The sequence below is a fragment of the Topomyia yanbarensis genome, chromosome 1, assembly GCF_030247195.1.
Source record: "Topomyia yanbarensis strain Yona2022 chromosome 1, ASM3024719v1, whole genome shotgun sequence".
Classification (NCBI taxonomy): domain Eukaryota; kingdom Metazoa; phylum Arthropoda; class Insecta; order Diptera; family Culicidae; genus Topomyia; species Topomyia yanbarensis.
The window spans coordinates 170,693,588-170,711,623 of record NC_080670.1 but is presented as its reverse complement, the minus strand read 5'-3'; the positions used below and the strand labels follow the sequence as shown (position 1 = coordinate 170,711,623).

Here is an 18,036-nt window from a genome sequence, read left to right as displayed (position 1 = left end):
GCCCTTGAAGTAAACATCAACAACCGAACTAGCATCCTGATTCTTTGGCGCACGATGAGAAGTAAGAAAAGGCCGAGCTTCACTTCGGATCTATCGATTAGAAAACTTATGGACACTTTCTACCTCGAAAAAAACCGATTAAATTAACTATGACCGAACCGAAACAAAACTTATGGCAACAGAAGGGCCCACTACGTCAACTGTTTGTGCTTTTCTTCTTCATATCCTCTTGTTTTTTCGGCTTCATCAAAGAAAAATGACAACCGCACTCACACACAGAAAAAAATGTGCACACCTGTATCCGTCTTGGCATTTGACATATCGAATATCACGAAAAATGATGCCCTGTCAGAATAAATGAATACATGTTTTCCCGGCTTTCCCGCAGGGTAATTTTATTTGACATAAACACCATCCAATGCATATGGTTTTTTTTTTCATTTTGGGTGTTGTCTTGATAGGCCAAATGTAAACAACCGCAGTTTTCTTATGTATGGTTGTTTATGTTTACATAAGATTTATTTTGAAAAACAAAAAAAATCTTCACGTAGTACAACGAATTTTTATTTTGAAATCATGTTATATTATGTATATTGGACCTAAAAATTATCGAATGGAGTGGAAAACTATATATAGCTTAATGACCCATTGGCGGGCCGTTAGGTGGAGTAATATCCTTGTGGAAGAAATTCACTTAATTGTCACGGTACCACTGTAGCACCTCCCCGATGTAGTGGAAGCTTGCCTCTAGAACATAATCAGGCCATTGTGAGCTGCTTAGTATTGTTGGATTTTAGCAATTTTATCAAGAACACACTGTAGTTCAAGGCAGTTTGTTACTAGCGAGAATTAGTGCTCTTCCCCTACGAGGACAATCTGGGCGGCAAACTTCAGACTGTCTAATTTACTGAGCCTTTCAGCTCCCTTGTGTCATTTAGTACCACTCCCTCGTTGCGCTTCCGACTTATTCGCAAACTACTCGCTCTAGTCCCCGTCGATGGATCTAGCCTACGAAGAGTTCCCCGGCGAGAGAAGTTCGAAAGCGACCCAACCAGCCAGGTGCCGAGGTCAGTTCGGCGATTCCGGAGGAGAAGGGCGTCCGGTTTGCTGGAGCCCTGGCACGACTGGTGGTGTCTCATCGCGGTCTAATCAGAAGAGTTTCCTGGCGAAAGAAGTTCTCCCAACACCGATTCTTCTTTGGTTTTCGCTTTATTTCTATTGGAATAACAGGTGGGGTGCCGTGGTCTATATGGCGATTCCGGATGGAGCGTGGCGTCCGGTGCGCTGGCGTTTCGACGACCCATACTCGGTGTTCTGTTGCAGTCTACTCGACTAGTCCTCGGCGGTGGATCTAGCTTATTCCTGCGGAGAGTTTCCTGGCGGTGATTGCTCTCCCGAAACTGTTGCTCAATGTTCATCACGTGTTTCCGTAAGACGGTCATGATCTACATCTTAACTCTATTGGCTGCATTCCACGACGCTTGCCATTCTGTAGACTACATTATCCGGGTTGATGTCCGATCCTCCCGTTCTAAGTAGCTCCCTGCACGTCGCTTCAAACCTCAGACATTCGAAGACCACATGCTTCGGTGTCTTCTCGACGTTCTCAATCTCCGGGCACAATGGTAACGCTGCATATCCGAACCGATGAAGATACTTCCTGAAGCAGCCGTGGCCCGCCAGGAGCTGTTTCAGGTGGAAGGTCATCACTCCGTGCTTTCGATTGATCCACGTCGACAGGTTTGGGATAAGCCGGTAGATCCACATTCCTTTCTCCATATTGTTCCATTACTGCTGCCACGTTACCATCGAATCGATTCTCATCATCTTTCTCGCGTTTCTGGTGTTTCATTGATTGTACCACTTGATATCCTCCGCCAGGGTTATGCAGATGGGGATCCTCTCGGCGATAACGCATACTGTCTCCGCAGATATTATTCTGTACACAATCGCAACTCGTACGACCACCAGCCGAAACGTCCTGTTCAGCTTTTCGCGGTTCTGCTTGGTTTTCAGCGCCGGACCCCAGGCAAGAATCTCATATCGCAATATCGATGACGAAACACTAGGTAACAGACCGACTTTTCGCAGGTGTAATCAATGTGGTTGTTAAAGATCAACCGGTCGTCGATTATCACTCCCAATTGCTTCGGTGCACGCTTCGATGCAATCACGTACCCTTCGACGGTGATCTGTATCCGCTTTGCAGTTGCTGAACAACAACACATCAGTCTTGTGTTGAGCTATTTGCAGCTTTACCCCGTTCATCCAGCTCTCGATCGCGTCTGTTATCTCCGTTACCGACACCTCCTCTTCTCCAAGTGTCTCATCCAGCACGGTTGGTGACACGTCGTCCACGAAACGCACGATTTTCTCTTTCCCGGAGCAGTCGCAGTGTTATACCCCATCGTACATCCCGCTCCAAAGAGTTGGGCTGAGAATGGAGCCCTGAGGAAAATCCGTTGCGACTCGTATTGACTTCTGCCCTTAGTTCATCTCGTACAACAGTACTCGTCTCTGGAAGTAGCTCTTCAGGATATGGCTTATGCTACGGTGCAGCGCTGCGGCATTGGTTTATACGAGGCTGGATGCCTCGGCGACTTCCCTTACTTTGGCAGCAGCACCAACTTCTGTACCGTCTCCATTTCGAAGAAATTTCCATTATCTAAACACTTCTGTAGTAACATCTTGAATATGTCCGGATAGCTCAGGATCGCAGCTTACGTTTGGTATTCTATCCGGATCAGGGGCTTTCTTTGATTTAAGTCCCATCGACGCTTCTATGAGCTCGTCATTAGTCGCTTGCCACTCGACTGTGTTTGCTCCTTCTTCTTCGCCGTACGGTGTTGGTGACCAGGTAGTTGGACCCTGCTTCGGGAAGAGACCCTCAACGATTACCGATTACTGATCAGCTTACCCGGGCATATTTCAGCTGCTGTCGACGGGCCCTCATTTTCGTCATGACGACTCAGTACACGTCCCCCAGGGGTTGACGTCTACTTCTCAGCACAGCGACTTAAATGGCAAACTGGCTTGCTAAGCTTTATCTTCCATTTTAAAGCATTCCTAGCTTCTCGAAACATCGCTTGCACTCCTCTCTCACTCTCCGATCTTGCTCTCTAAACCGCCTTCTGGCTCTAAGGCCGATGACAAGCTGAAGCGGAAAGCGAAGCGTTTGCGGACGCGTCTGAGCACTTTACATAGTGTTTTGCCGCGTTCGCCCCGCTTTTACTATGACAGTATTACGTGTTCTACATGCACACACCAAAGAGATAGGTCAAACGCATTCGCTTCGCTTACCGCTACCGCTTCGCAAATCGCGTAAGCATGTCATCGGCCTAAGACAAGCAGCGTGTAGCGTACTGAGCTACTCATTTAACCAGTGCGCTGCATGGCTCTAGTTTCGTGGCATTGTAACATCACAAGCCGTCACAATCCATCTTGTTAGATCAGCCGCATCAACGTACTTGATTCCGTTGTTCGCCGAGGTGACTCAACAAAGAGGTTTTGTTAAAGACTTTTGTCTTCCACTTTAGCTTGCCGGTCGTCCTTCTCCGTGCTGCAGCAGGGTTCCATTGCCCTATGCGGTAGCGAATCGCCTGGGGATACTTCTCGCTTACTCTCCAGTCCATGTTTGCCGTCAGTCAAGGACTACAGAATGTGGCGGAATTTCTCTCGGTACCGATGTCCGTTTTGTGAACCAATAATCTCCCTGTTTTGTCATGATACCAGGAGCCATTTAGCTCCCCGCTTCGCCGCGATCTACTCGTAGTCCTCGGCGGTAGACCTAGCCTCCACAACGAGCGGACCGGTAGGTGTCGAGCTGTGTCGCCAATTTTCACTACATAGAAATATTCTCACAAGATATGCAATAAATTCCCAAAAGGGAAAATTGGACTAAACCGCTTTGTGCGTTAAGGGCACACGACCTAACTTAAATTAAGTTTTGATTTTTGGTGTTTCGAATTCATCTCGTCAGTAACTAGCACCATCTGGGTGTCTAGTTAGACTATGTGTCTAAAACTAGTACCCAAATTAGCACTAGTTAGACATAAGTGAACGCCTAAAGCCACATGTCCCGAGTGATGTCCCGGGAAGCAATTATAGCTCTGGTTTGCTGACGAGAAAGCGAAGACGAACTCTGAACTGAAAAACCAAACGCCTTCAACGTTCTTCAACCAAAAGACAAGAGTTAAAGGCCCTTGCTAGCTCGCTGTTCAACATAGCACTCGTGTCTATAGATACTGTCTCACCAACCATGTCCACAGCTTATCAGTATGCAATTGTGATCGCTCATAATAATTTCGCTTCACTGCCGGATCACAACCTTATTTCCCTGTCACATAAGGCATAAAGAATGGTTCGGAGTTAGTGCTTCAGGGTCTTCATTTTCTTTGCACACGAACGTCAACTACTTTCAATTTATCATTTCTTCCGTTTCTGCCGACGCTTTCCAGCATGTTTTCCAACTCCCTCAACGCCCGTTTAACCGATCAAATAAGTTTTTCCCACAATCCTTTCATATCTTAGCGTAGTTCGTCAGCCTGTTGTTTTGCCACTATAATTATTATTATTATTATTATTATTATTATTTATTGGGCTTTAACCACACAGGGTCATTCGCCGTCAGAAAGGAGATAGTTGTAATACATATCACTGATTTAGTTTTTCTTCTTTGAGATCAATTGGCTATTGAATTGATGAGGTGTTGAGCTCCGGAATGGAGGCAGCTTGCCAGGGCCGAGGGAGAGCCTCCCCAGCTGCAGCGCCCGGTTTTGGCATGTCAGTGGACCCACTGAACGATGGTGGTGGGTGACTTGCTTATTTGCGGTTAGACGAGAGACCTCCCCAGCATCCGGTTTGGATGTGGCGGGAGGCCCGTTGAGCGTTCCTGATTGATGAGTTGGCAGATTGTCGCTGTCGAAGGGCCGCTGGAGAACCTCCTCAGCACCCGGTCCGGGTGTGGCGAAGGGCCCCACTGGGCGTTAATAGCAATTGGGCTGATGAATTGCGGTTGTAGAAGGGCCGCGGGAGAACCTCCCCAGCACCCGGTCCGGGCGGTGGCTGAGGGCCCACTGGGCGGTGGTGGTAGTTGGGTTGACGGGTTGCCATTGTAGAAGGGCCGCGAGAGAACCTCCCCAGCACCCGGTCCAAGTGTGGCGGAGGGCCCGCAGGGCGGTGGTAGTAATAGTGCTGACGGATTGCAGTTGTAGAAGGGCCGCGGGAGAACCTCCCCAGCACCCGGTCCTGGCGGTGGCGGAGGGCCCGCTGGGCGGTGGTGGTAGTTGGGCTGACGGGTTGCCATTGTAGAAGGGCCGCGGGAGAACCTCCCCAGCACCCGGTCCGAGTGTGGCGGAGGGCCCGCAGGGCGCTGGTAGTAATAGTGCTGACGGATTGCAGTTGTAGAAGGGCCGCGGGAGAACCTCCCCAGCACCCGGTCCGAGTGTGGCGGAGGGCCCGCTGGACGGTGGTAGTAATTGGGCTGGCAGATTGCGGTTGTAGGAGAGCCGCGGGAAAACCTCCCCAGCACCCGGTCCGGGCGGTGGCGGAGGGCCCGCTGGGCGGTGGTAGTAGTTGGGCTGACGGGTTGCCATTGTAGAAGGGCCGCGGGAGAACCTCCCCAGCACCCGGTCCGGGTGTGGCGGAGGGCCCGCTGGGCGGTGGTAGTAGTTGGTCTGACGGATTGCGGTTGTAGAAGGGCCGCGGGAGAACCTCCCCGGCACCCGGTCCGGGTGTGGCGGAGGGCCCGCTGAGCAGTAGTGGTAGTGGTTGCAGTAGAGGATGGTGTGGAGTTGGCCGGTTCGCGGTCTGTCTCAGATGGATTCGAAAAGATTGGCATCTTTCAGGAAGGCAAGTAGTGCCTCTTCGTGCACTGGGTCGTTTGCCAGTGTTTCTCGAATCGAGGAGGGCAAGTTGTGATGTCGTCGTAGGTTGTCGAACTCCCTGCAGTTTATTAGTAGATGCTCCACCGTGAGTCTAGTGCTGCAAGATGTACATATTGGAGGATCGACGCGGGTAATGGTGTGGGCATGGGTGAGCCTCGTATGACCCACGCGGAGGCGGGATAGCGCTCTTTGTTCGACTCGGTTTTCGCGGTCTGTCCACTTTTCGAGGTCTCCCTTTACCTTTTGAGGGTAGCCTCGGAGAGTCCTCCAGTGAGTGATGAAGTGCTCAGAGGTCTTCGCCTTGAATTCCCTGATGATGTCGGATGACGGTACCTCATTAGAGAACAGGGCGCGAGAGCGCCGGCCGAGCGCGGCCAAGTGGTCAGCATCCTCGTTACCGCGGATTCCGCTGTGTCCGGGTACCCAGCATATGGTAGTTAATGAGTCACAGGATTGTTCTATGGCTTGGACATAGGGGTGCTTGGACTCCCCTGATTCCAGCGCTTTGATGACTGAGAGGGAATCGGAGAAGATCACTGTGGGTGTGTCTTCAGGTTTGTTGGTCACCGCAATGACGATGGCGGCGGCTTCCGCGGAGAACACGGAACACACGGAGAGTAGACGACGGGCAAGGCCCGCTCCGATTCCGCTCACACCCGCGCCCACCTCCTCGCCAAGTTTCGAGCCGTCGGTGTAGATGTGCAGATGGTTTGAGTATTTTTGATCGACCATCTGTAGGAATTTGGCTCTGGCAGCCCGGGGAGGATCTCCTGCTCTGGTGGATACAGCCAGACTGATGTCTATGTTTGGGCCGCGCTCGTGCCATGCGCGGTTGTTGACCCGATGTAGCTGGGCGACTGTGGGAAGAGGGGCATTGGCAAACATGGTGTGTATGCTCTTAGCTGTCTGTAGTAGATGGCATTCATCGCCCGATGTTTTTTCTAGGAACCCCATGGCTCGTCTTAGAACGGCTACTGCCACTGCCCACCGACAGGGAAGGACGCCGGTTTCCACGCAGGCAGCTTCGGCGGGGGTGCTTGGCAGCAGGTTTGAGGCTGATCTGATTGCTCCGTGATACAGCGGTGCGAGGGTATCGATTAAACCCTCCCAGTTACGACTGGTTATTTCAAGGCCATAGAACAGACGACTGTGGATGAGGGCCTGGCTGATGTTAAGTGCGCTTTGCCTGTTCCACCTTGGGTGTCTCGAGCTGATGGTGCGGACAAGACGTTTCCTGCTTTCGCAATCCTTTTTCACCCGTCGAAAGTGTGGAAGGAAAGTCATCTTACGGTCGATTATCACGCCAAGGATTTTTGGCTCTTTACGGAATGGTATTACTGTTCCGGCGAGTTTGACCGGCCGGTCGGTGGCTAAGTGGTAAGAGTTGCAACAGTGTGAAATAGCGCATTTTGGGGCGGAGATGCTGAAACCGACCGAGTTGGCCCACCGACCAACGGCGTTTACGGCAGCCTGCAGCTTCAGTCTGGTGCGGCCGGTCGTTTTCCCGATCGCTACAAGAATCACGTCGTCTGCGTAGATGAATACGAATATGCCTTTCGGGAGCGTGGCAAAGAGGGAGTTCATGCTGACTAGGAATAGTGTAACTGCCAGCGCCGATCCTTGGGGTACCCCGTTTGCCTCCCAAAATAGGTCCGATTGGTTTCCACCGATACCCACCCTGAAGCTTCGATCACTAAGGTATTGTTTTATGAAGCAGCCGAGGTTTCCGCGGATGCCCCATTGATGTAGCTGGCGAAGCACTCCTTCGCGCCATACCGTGTTGTATGCTTTGGCGAGATCAAGGATGGCAATGTCCGCATGAAGGTCGTTGGCTATGGCGTCGCTTAAAGTTTCGCCGAGGCAGCCTAAATGAACGCTTGTACCGAGTCCCTTTCGGAAAGCGAACTGCCGACGATCAAGAAGATCTTGTTCCTCGAGGAGGGTTAACAGGCGTCTGTTCACCATTTTTTCCATCGTTTTCCCAATGCAGGGGAGGAGACTGATGGGTCGGAAGTCATTCGGGCTTCTGGTTCCTTCGCATTTCTTCGGGATGGGGATCATGAGGGCGGTTCTCCAGTTGTCTGGTAGAGGCTCGCCTCCCCAGATCCTGTTGAATCCGTCTAGTAGCGCTCGCTTGGCAACTGGAGGTAGATGTCTTAACAGGGGATAACCGACGTCGTCGAGTCCGGCAGAGTTGCCTTTTGCTGTGCTTAGTGCAGTGGCAAGTTCCACCCCGGAGAAAGGTATGTTGTAATTTTGACTCGCATCTGGCGTGAAGATTGTAGGAGTAGCTTCTGTGGCCGTCTTCGTTTTGAGAAAGGAGGGTGGGAGGGAAGAGTCCCCCGAGATCAATGCGAAGTGCTTCCCGATTTCGTTTGCAATTTCGGAAGGTTCAACTGTCGTGGTACCATTGAGCGATAGTGCAAAACCGTTTTGTCTTCTTTTGCCACTAAGGGCATTTACCCTTCTCCACAGTTCCGCGGTCGACGATTCGGAACTTATCCCGCCCAGGAAGGCTGTCCAGCTGGCCTCCTTGGCTTTCGCGATGGCTTGCCTGGCCTGATTCCTAAAATGTCGAAAAACCGCCGATCGCTCATCCCATTGATGATGGTCAGGGGGAGTATTTTTAAGAGCTCGAAGAGCTTTTCGTCGTTCTTTAATTGCCTTAGCTACTTCTGGGTTCCACCAGTGAACCGACCGGTTTGGTGGTGCTCCGCTAGTTCGCGGGATGCATGATTTTGCGGCCTGAGTGATAACTTCTACGAGTTCCTCTGGGGAGTAATTGCGGTCTCGATCGAGGGCGTCCGAAATGTTGTCTTCGTAGGTGGGCCAATCCGCTCGATCGTAGATCCAACGGCGGCGTCGCGACGTTAATGGGGGCAATCGACCATGAGAGATTGTGATAGGAAGATGATCACTGTTCCCGATGTCGGCTAGGACCGACCATCCGCAGGCTCCGGCGATGGAGCTAGAGCATATAGTTAAGTCTATGGCGGATGTGGCTCGGCCCCGGAGAAAGGTTATACTGCCATCGTTTAGCGTCACGGCATCGCTATCTTCAACTGCGTCGATAATGGCGTTGCCACGATGGCAACACCTTTTTGATCCCCACACTGTGTGATGCGCGTTGAAGTCACCCATTAGTATGAACGGGGTCTGCAGTTGCTTGAACAGATTCCGCAATTTGTTTCCGACGTCTTTTACTTCTTGGGGGATATATATGGATGCCACCGTGCATTTTATGGGAAAGTTGATCTTTCTGGCGACGACGATCAGGTCGGTGTCCAGTTTTACCAGCTCGGACGGAAGGTCAGCTCTGGTTCCTAGGCCGACCGTCTGGTAGATGTTCGATCCTTTAGCTGAATCCCAGGTGTAACGGTGCCCGAACCACGGTGATGGATCCGTGTCACCTTTTATGTGTGTCTCTTGGATAGCGAGACAGATGGGCGCTGAGCGAGCAATCATGTGTTGGAGGTCACCTAGGTTTGTTCTCAGGCCGTTGGTGTTCCACTGGATGGCCAAGGTGTAGTTTGTTCGTACGGGTAGAGGGTCAGAGCTATGGTTGGGACCACGATTCCTCGCCGGTCGACTACTGGGTCTTGTCGAAGTTGGTAGAACGGGCGGTGGGGGGACCGCCGGTGTTTTGCTTATCGGGAGCGTTTGGCCTGTTTGTGCTTTTGTGGAAAGGGTAGAGGCGACAGCAATTGGGATCTGGTGAGTTATAGTATGGTGGGAACTTACCCGGGAGGGACCCGGGTTCCCCGCGCCGGCAACCGTCGGGGACTCTTCGGATGTCTCCGGCACTTCCCGAGTCGGGGGCGGCGCGGGGAGGTGGGCTTTTTTGATGCACGATGAGCAAGTTGTGTTGTAGGTGGATTGAAGTCTGTTGCTTTCTTTGGTAACGCTGGCGTTCTGCAATGATGCGGCTGATTTTGTACCGTGGGACTCTGTAGAGGAGAAGAGTGCGACAGATGGATCCGTTCGGGTTATGGGGTTGGTAGAGCTTACCCGAGGAAGCCCCGGGTTCCCCGCGCCGGCAACCGTCGGGGACTCATCGGATGTTTCCGGCACCTCCCGAGTCGGGGGCGGCGCGAGGAGGGGGGCTTTTTTGATGTATGCGTTTTTGTTGTTATTGCTGATCTGGTGTGAATCCAAACAAACGGATTCTGCTGACGAACTAGTGGAACAGGTGTTGATGTTCCGTTGCGGCTCGTTCGAATCGCTGTTCCCGTAGTGAAACCGTACTGGGTGCCACGAGCATCCGGCTATAGGGCTTGGGTGGCGGGGATAACGGTTGATGTTGCTGTGGTCTAGGGTTTTGGGGGTGGAGTCCAAGTTGTTGAGTTCTTTGTGTGCTATTGATCGTGTTGGCGTGTCGGGCGAGTGATTGTAGTTCAGGGTATCGATGGTTGACGGCTGGGTGCCGTCTGGTAGGTGTTGGCTGGAAGGGTTTAGGGGCAGTCGGTTGTTTGCTGTTGCATTTAGTCTAAAAGTACTTGCCTGGGTAAAACCCGGGCCCGCGTCAACAGCCGCCGGGGGTGCATCGGGAGGACCCGGAACGTCCCCGGTCGGGGTCGACGCGGGAGGGTTGTTTGTTTTGTTTCGGCTGTTGAATTTAATTGCTTTTGTTGTTTGCTGACTGCCGGGTTAGGCTTTTGCGAGCTGTTGTGTTTATTCCGAGATGGTGAATGGGTTGTCAGGGTCCGATGAGGGTACCTGATTTAGGTTATTCAGTGATGCTGTTGAGCTGGAGCGGGACCAAGACATTGCGGAGTCATTGTTGGGTGTTAGCAGAGTCATGTCGGGAGTTGCTTTGGAGTTGGGGCTTCTGGATTTATCAGTGCCACTTTTTCGGGAGTCTTTTTCTTTTTGGCGATTGGATCTTCTAGGTTCGGACAGGCTGAATGGGCCGATAGAAGTACCCGCTACGGAGGTTGGTTCAATAAACTTGCCCTTTTTGGCTTTCGTTCCCGTAAAAGCGTTTTCGTTGGTGTTCTCCGAGAAGTGAGCGGACTGATGTTTGTAGAGCTCGGTTACAGCTTGTCGGAGTTTGGCTATTTCGGCGGAGGCTGCTTGCAGCTGTTTGGCCTGCTTGGCACAGTGTTCCTTAAGAATATTGATTACCTGGTCTTTATTGTCTTCCGCGCTTTGAGCTTTGCTTTCCTTCAGGGTTGCTAGTTCTTTTTGTAGCTGGGCTATGATTGTGTCCTTTTCGTCGTCCTTGGTGTTTCCTTTGATGGTACTGGCATAGGTTGGGATTTGCGATCGTTTGGTTATTAGGGCTCTGGCTTCGGGATAAGTGATGTTGTTGTCGATTTTTGCTTTGGTGATCATTTCCTCCTCAATGAATTTGGGACACTCCCGGCTACGTGTCGGGTGTCCTTGTCCGCAGTTGATACAGAGGCTTGGGTTGACACAGGGGTTTTCCTTTGATGTTTCGTGTTGTTGGCTGCAGTTCAGGCAGGCGGCGGGGTTGGGGCAGAAACGACTGCCGTGCCCGAAGTGCCCGCACTTGAAGCACATCATCGGCAGTGGGTAGTACGGGCGAATACTGGTGCGCAGTAGACCAATATACACGTGCTCCGGAAGGATGGAACCAGAGAATGATAGGATAACCAGTGGTGTGTTGGTCGGTTTTTTGTCGACCATTTTTGTAATTCTCCGAACGTTCGTGACCCCCTGAGTCTTCAGCTCTTCCAGAAGTCTAGCTTCTTCTACGTCTTTTGTGTCGGGATCGTAGATAACGCCTTGTACTATGTTGAGTGTTGGGTGGGGGATGATCTCCACCTTTTGGCCGCCTATTAGCTGGTTCATTTTCTGTAGTGCTATATAGGTTTTCTTGGATCGGGTTCTCAATACGTATCTGTATCCCTTTGCCTCTTTTGTTGCGCTCACCAGGTTTCTGGGGTCAGTCTCCAGCACTGCCTGTACCGATTTCAGGATAAGAAAGGGATCGGCGGGGAGACGTTGTTCCGTGTTTCCTGGCTCGTCGATTGCCCTTAATAGTAGGGTCTGTTGGTCGATTATGTCCCCGGAGTTCATGTAGCCGGGGAGAGATCGACTAAGGGGTGGTTCCCCGCCCCAATCGGGGGAGGAGGGCGCGGCATTTTGTTATTGTTGGTGGGGTTCGTCACAAAACTCTCGTACAAGTCACTACACACGCGAGTACCGGTTCGACTCGAGGGTTCGCAGCTTCACACTCATACAAATCGCCGACGGTCGGCAATTTAATGGGGGCGCAAGTTTTTAACTAAGTTTGAAAATTCGATTTGGTGGAGACGCAAGTTTTTCACTTAGTTTGAATATTTGGTTTGGTGGAGGCGCGGTCGCGTTTATCGATTTGTAGTTGAAGTTTCGGTGGAGGCGCGAGTTGTTTACCTACTTGTGAGTCTGCGCTCCTGTTACCTGGTACAACTTTCGATGTCCAATTTTCTCGCGGAAATGCCGTAGTAGGCTTGGAATTTTGCTAAATTGGGTCGGGAGTGACCCTTTGGCGGCTCCGCGGCCCCTTGGGGTGGGACGGACCCGTAGGGAAGCGACTTTCGCTGCACTTGATATTCGCACTACTGATCGGGAGAATTAACACTGCACTCGCGAGAACTATCGCTGGGAGAGCGAAATACGATTGGAGCCGGATGGCTGAGGCCGAGATTGAAAGAAAGATCCGGGTGGCGTAGGCCGAGCACTTATTTTCCAGGCAATCACGGGCCAGAACGAGAAAAAGGTAAACTCAACCGATCACTCCGAGTGATTGGTACGATCTGCTTGCCACTATAAGGAGACTATTGTTACCAGCATTTTCACCATCTAAAATGCGGTAAATGACGTACGGTGTTTAGGTGGCCGAATGGTTGTGTCGAGCTTCAGGAAAACACCATCCACGATAGTCTTCATTTTGTCCACCTTTGTGTGCAGATCTGTCCGGACCCTTGTAGTTTCTCGCCTGATGTCCGAAGTCCAAACACCTGAAGCATCGCTCCATCTGCTTGGTAACTCGCGGAGCGACTCTCAGCGAGCACACCGATCATCCGGCTTTTATCTTGCCGGTCTCCACCAGTTTGTTGGCAACGACCCCCGGTAGTCGAATCGCCGCAGTTTGAGTGCCTCCATACGATTTCCAGAGCAGTTGAAACAGTTGAAAGCTAATACTCGCCGGTACATCTAAATTGTACTGCTCGATCAGTGCACCCCTCAGTTCTTGTACGGTCATTGTCTCGTCTATACCTATGCACTCGACTATGGCTTCCTGCGACAGAGCACTCACACTCGCTTGGCTGCCCAAAGATTTAGGAACGAGCTCGTGATAGGTGAAGCTCTTAACGGAAGAATCTTTCCTCAGCCCGAAGATCATCTCGCCTTTCTGAGTGCGTCTCGTTTTAACAAACATACTCTTCCATCTCCTTCAGCTCTGGGTCCTCTCTCACTTTCTTGAGGAGAGCGGTGTAGGACGTCTTATCGTCCGCTTCGATGATCAGTACAGATCCCTTGTAGCTCTACATTGTAATAAAGATTTTGAGTCGCTTGCTTTTCGGTTGCGGACACTCTCGCTTACGTCTAATCAGAATCTAGAGTCAGCAAGTAGTACCGTACGGATTGTAAGGCATCTCTGTCTAAGAAACGCTGCAACCGCGAAAGGTTCTTGGGCATGATTATATCCACAAGCTGATGTATAGTTATTAAAGCTGCTGATGAAAATCGTCCATTCTCCGGGATCGCCAGAGAACTCCGGCAGATCGTGAGGCATCATCTATCAGGCAGTTGTTTGTTTCGGAGAGCCTCTTTGCACCTGAGGCAGCCTGGGTGGGATATTCGGAGGCGGCAGCGGATTTGGTTATAAGATCAAATTACGCACCTGCTCATTCGCTGGAACGAAGCTATCTCTGTCAGAATACACGACACGTGGAACGTACTTTGAAAGATTAGCTTCATGGTTGACACTTTCAAGGTTACCGTTCCATCCTTGTTACTTCCCTTTAGATACTATACTATACCGCATTGTCGTTGGTTTCGGAGTTGTTTTTGGGATTGCTCCTCGCAAAGGTTATTGCTGCGGTAACTTGGGTGGCGGCTGCAACAATGGTGACGGACTAGGAGATTGAACCTCCTTTTTTACTGAATCTGACATCTCTGCAGCTCTTCTTGAAGCTGTTTGAACTGTTCGGAAGTTGGTACTGTGGTTTCTTGGCATTTGGAAGATCTGTATAACCGGAATTTTGGCTTTGAATTTATAGGCACGTTTTCTTGAGCTTGCTGTGTCCGATCGTTGTTGTTGTTTTGAATCATTCCAAATACGCCTAAAGCGTGTTCATCGCCATTCACGATGACGATCCTCACCACACTGGTCAGCTGATCCGCCGAGATACCGATTCGCGTGCTGATATGCCACGGAACTGGGATGCTATAGCGGCGACCCTTTCCAGTCAGATGCAGCTAAGGAGGGTATTCGAGATATTTGGTCTACAATTGCGGTTTGCCTACGAACGTACTTAGCTTGACTTTGTCACAGACAACCATTTGTTTACCACGGAACTTGAGAGACATGACAGCGACCTTTTCCGGTCAGATAACAACGCTCTAAACAAGTCAGACCAATTCGAAGAACATGGAACTCCTGTATCTGTTTGCTCAGGTGGATACAATGAATATGTTTTTTTCCGAAGTAGGACATACAGACGCTGTCCCCGTTGAAAACCCAGCCCAATTACAGGCGCTAGCTTTCACCACCGCCACTCGATTTTCTACCCTTCAACCATACCGTTCAACCATCAGGAAGCAACTTTCAGGAATATCTCAATATCTACTATCAGAACGTGAGAGGACTGCGCACACAGATTGATGAGCTGTTCGTCGCTGCTTCAAATATTGCTCATGATGTTATTGTCCTGACCGAATCGTGGTTGAATGATCAAACTCGCTCCAATTATTTGGCTCAAAGTACTCGGTATACCGTAATGATCGCGATCCTAACAGTGCACAGAAAAAAAACGTGGTGGTGGTGTGCTCATTGCTATCTCCAACCGACTCTCATTCAAACATAGGCTAACGGCATATCCTCCATCCGTGTTCCGTACACAAGTTGTTTGGTAGTTCTTGACAGAATGTCGTTCATCGTTAGTGCGAGGTCTTCCAGCACTTCGAATCGTATGAGGGATTTATCTATATTGACTTCAGTGACCAAACCAAAACGCAAGACCTTGGAGTAGTAGCTATTACATGTCTGTCCTAAAATGGAAAAGAAAGCTTCTTTACCCAATGAAAGTAAAATGTTACCAGTTATGTTGTAGGAGGGATCTGCCAAAGATGTTCCTATCAAAGCATTGGTGTCAATATCGAATTCCGGACACGGTTGGTCTGGAACGAGAATCAATGTTTCCAGTACGACAACGATTACCTTGTCAAATCGCAATGAGATATGCAACGTAACTTTTCTCTTTGTCTTGCTGGGATTTTCTTAAGTGATTCCACTGACAAGCATGCTGAAGTTGTGCGTATTAGGTTCATTACTGACACAATGAACCTCACCTTTTTGACAGTTCACTTGCTTTGTTTACATGAGCTTTGTGGACGACTAGATTCGATCGGCAGAAATCACAGTGATCGCCGAACCCCATCTGACTTTTATGTTCATCCAGCTGGTTCCACTTGCCTCAATTGGGGCACTAAGCCATATACAGCTTTTAATATTTTTTTACAATGCAGTTGATGTTAAAGATACGTAATCGCACTTTTTGTCACTTTTTTGTGCGCAAAGTAACAACATAATTTTTTTTTTTAAATTGAATTTTCACGACCACATCTTCTATTCAAGTACCTTGTTCCCTATACTTTGATGCCCCCTGTAACTGTCAAAAATGCTAACCCACGTGGCTAAATTCACTGTCTAGGAAGACCGATAGTGTCAAACGAGAACGTATTCACGTTTCATTTTAAAAAAATTAATTAAAAATCATTCTGAAGTTTTAAAAGTTGAGCATATATATATATTATGTTTATAAAGATGAGTTCTATCGGTTTATGAAATAAAAGGGCTTTATTCTTGATTTAATGACCCCATTGTACACCGTCTTGTGTCTAGAAGGCTTGGATCCTGTATTTTTGAGAATGTTCGGATATCACAAAAAAAAATTTATTATGCAATTTCTGCTTAAAACTGATATAATTTAATTTGCATAAAACCACATTTTGGTTTTTCGTTAACTTTCTGTTACATAATTCACTATTTTATATTTATTTCCTGATTAACTTTAAAGCACCACGATAACTTCGTGATAGCCGTTTTTATCTTACACAGTAATTGTTTTGTTTTGGTTTTACCTCCTCCTGTCATACGAAATGCAGAAATTTCGCCGCGTTGCCAGATAAATCACCAGGTGCCTGCTCGTTAGCAGATACGCCATGGAATTGCTCATTTGCGCCCGACAATCTCAAAGTGGAAAATCCATGCTAGGGTGTTACAAATGTGAGTGTATATTTTACATTCTATTGACAAATTGAGGAGAAATTATTCCATCATTCACTGTTTCACAGATGCTATAAAATTCTTCTTTGCTAAGAAAAATGTTGTGTATGGTAGGCCTCACCGCGATCTGATTTATGTCAACGCGTTTGTTTGACTCTTGCGGTTACATTTAAAACATTAGTCACCCTTCCTTCCCACCAGAACAATGATTCGGATGGACGAGTCTAAATGAACGATTCATCTACGCAATTTCTCGAAATAGTCAAGCCCCACAATGGATAGAAGTACCAAGATTACACGTCGCTAACACGACTTTAAACCACTCATTATTTCTCATATTTCCTTAAACTCGATAAGCACGAAGAAATCTACTGCCGACTAACTATTCATTAAATGTTCCAAACTCAAACGCCAAACGTGTCACTGATTGCAAACTCGTCTCTTTCTCTTTTCTCCGCAGGCTAATTACACACACAACCACACGTACACCGCTAGCAACACTGGAGAACAAATAATCAACGGAACGGAGCCGGAGCAACATCACCGTTGCTAAACAACAGCAGCGGCAAGGCGACACCTAAAAGTAGGCTAAAGGGCTCTCCTTCGTCGACGTGTTCTACTGCTTCAGCTGCTCCAGTTGCTGTTGCTGGAAAACAGCCCTCACCGACAGAGAGACCGCAAAATTTATGGCTTCGGCTAACGACAGCTGACAGCGGAGGCAATAATTTGTGTAAGTTGAAACGATCGAGAATGGGTGTATTTCAACCCAACCATACCGTACCATACCCCGTGTGGCTCCTCCCCCCCCTCCTTTTTCGTTCCTCTCTATCCCCACGACACTTGGGATTTATCACTCTATTGAACTTGCGATGTCAGAACCAGGCTTGGGCTTTCTTTGACGGTAGTACTGCTGTGCGCTGCCAGAGCCCTAAACAGCGAAAGGTTATTTCCTTCGTGACCATAGATCATAGCGGTATCAGTGCTTTCGGTGGGAGGCGTATGAGAACCAGGCTGGCAGGGCTTAATGGATTCGAGGGCTTTATTTTCCCGAAATTGAAGAAATATGCTGATTGAATTCAGTTTTGATGTTTTCATTTGTAATTAATTGTGTTTTTTCGGGTTGGGTTGCATCGTCAGGCTCACTGACCCATTTTTATTTAACCCAGCAAAACAGTTGAGTCGTTTGAAACTGGCTCAAAGATATCATTCTGTATCATGAATTACGTGAGGATTTTTTTTCTTTCATTCCCGAGAGGATGCAGCTATCTCGGGACTCCAATTAAAAAAACCAGCCAAAGCATAATCTAAAAAATTTAACTCAAGTACCACCAACCATTGAAGTGGCGAAAGCCTTTGTCATAATCCCGTCCGCCGGCTGCCACCGCTGCGGGTGCTGCATCAGCACCGGAATGCAGAGTTCCCGGACGAGTGAAACCAGTTCAAGTGGCCAAGCTAGAGCCTCCCGATAGCAGCGTTGAGGGCTCTTCTCGGCGTGCCACCGGTTCCACACAATTAAAATATTATAACTAGTAGACACACACACAAAAATTGATGACACAGGACAACGCTATGATCCGGAATGAGAGCACGGAAAGTACCTTCCAGGACCAACCAGTCAGTCAACCAGCCAGCTGGCACGGCACGGAGCTCAGCCGCGGTTCTTTTAACTCCCCGGTAAGTGCCGGCTTGGAT

General features: G+C 49.3%; 1 protein-coding gene across 3 annotated transcripts in view; it reads left to right on the top strand.

The window, feature by feature from the left end:
- LOC131681153 (uncharacterized) overlaps window positions 1-18,036 on the top strand; it is a 1,013,105-nt gene that overhangs the window by 582,930 nt on the left and 412,139 nt on the right. For all 3 annotated transcript variants that reach the window (XR_009303879.1, XM_058961864.1, XM_058961873.1), the window contains exon 3: window positions 16,805-17,074. The gene's annotated coding sequence lies outside the window, so the exon portion shown is untranslated. The remainder of the gene's footprint in view (window positions 1-16,804; window positions 17,075-18,036) is intronic.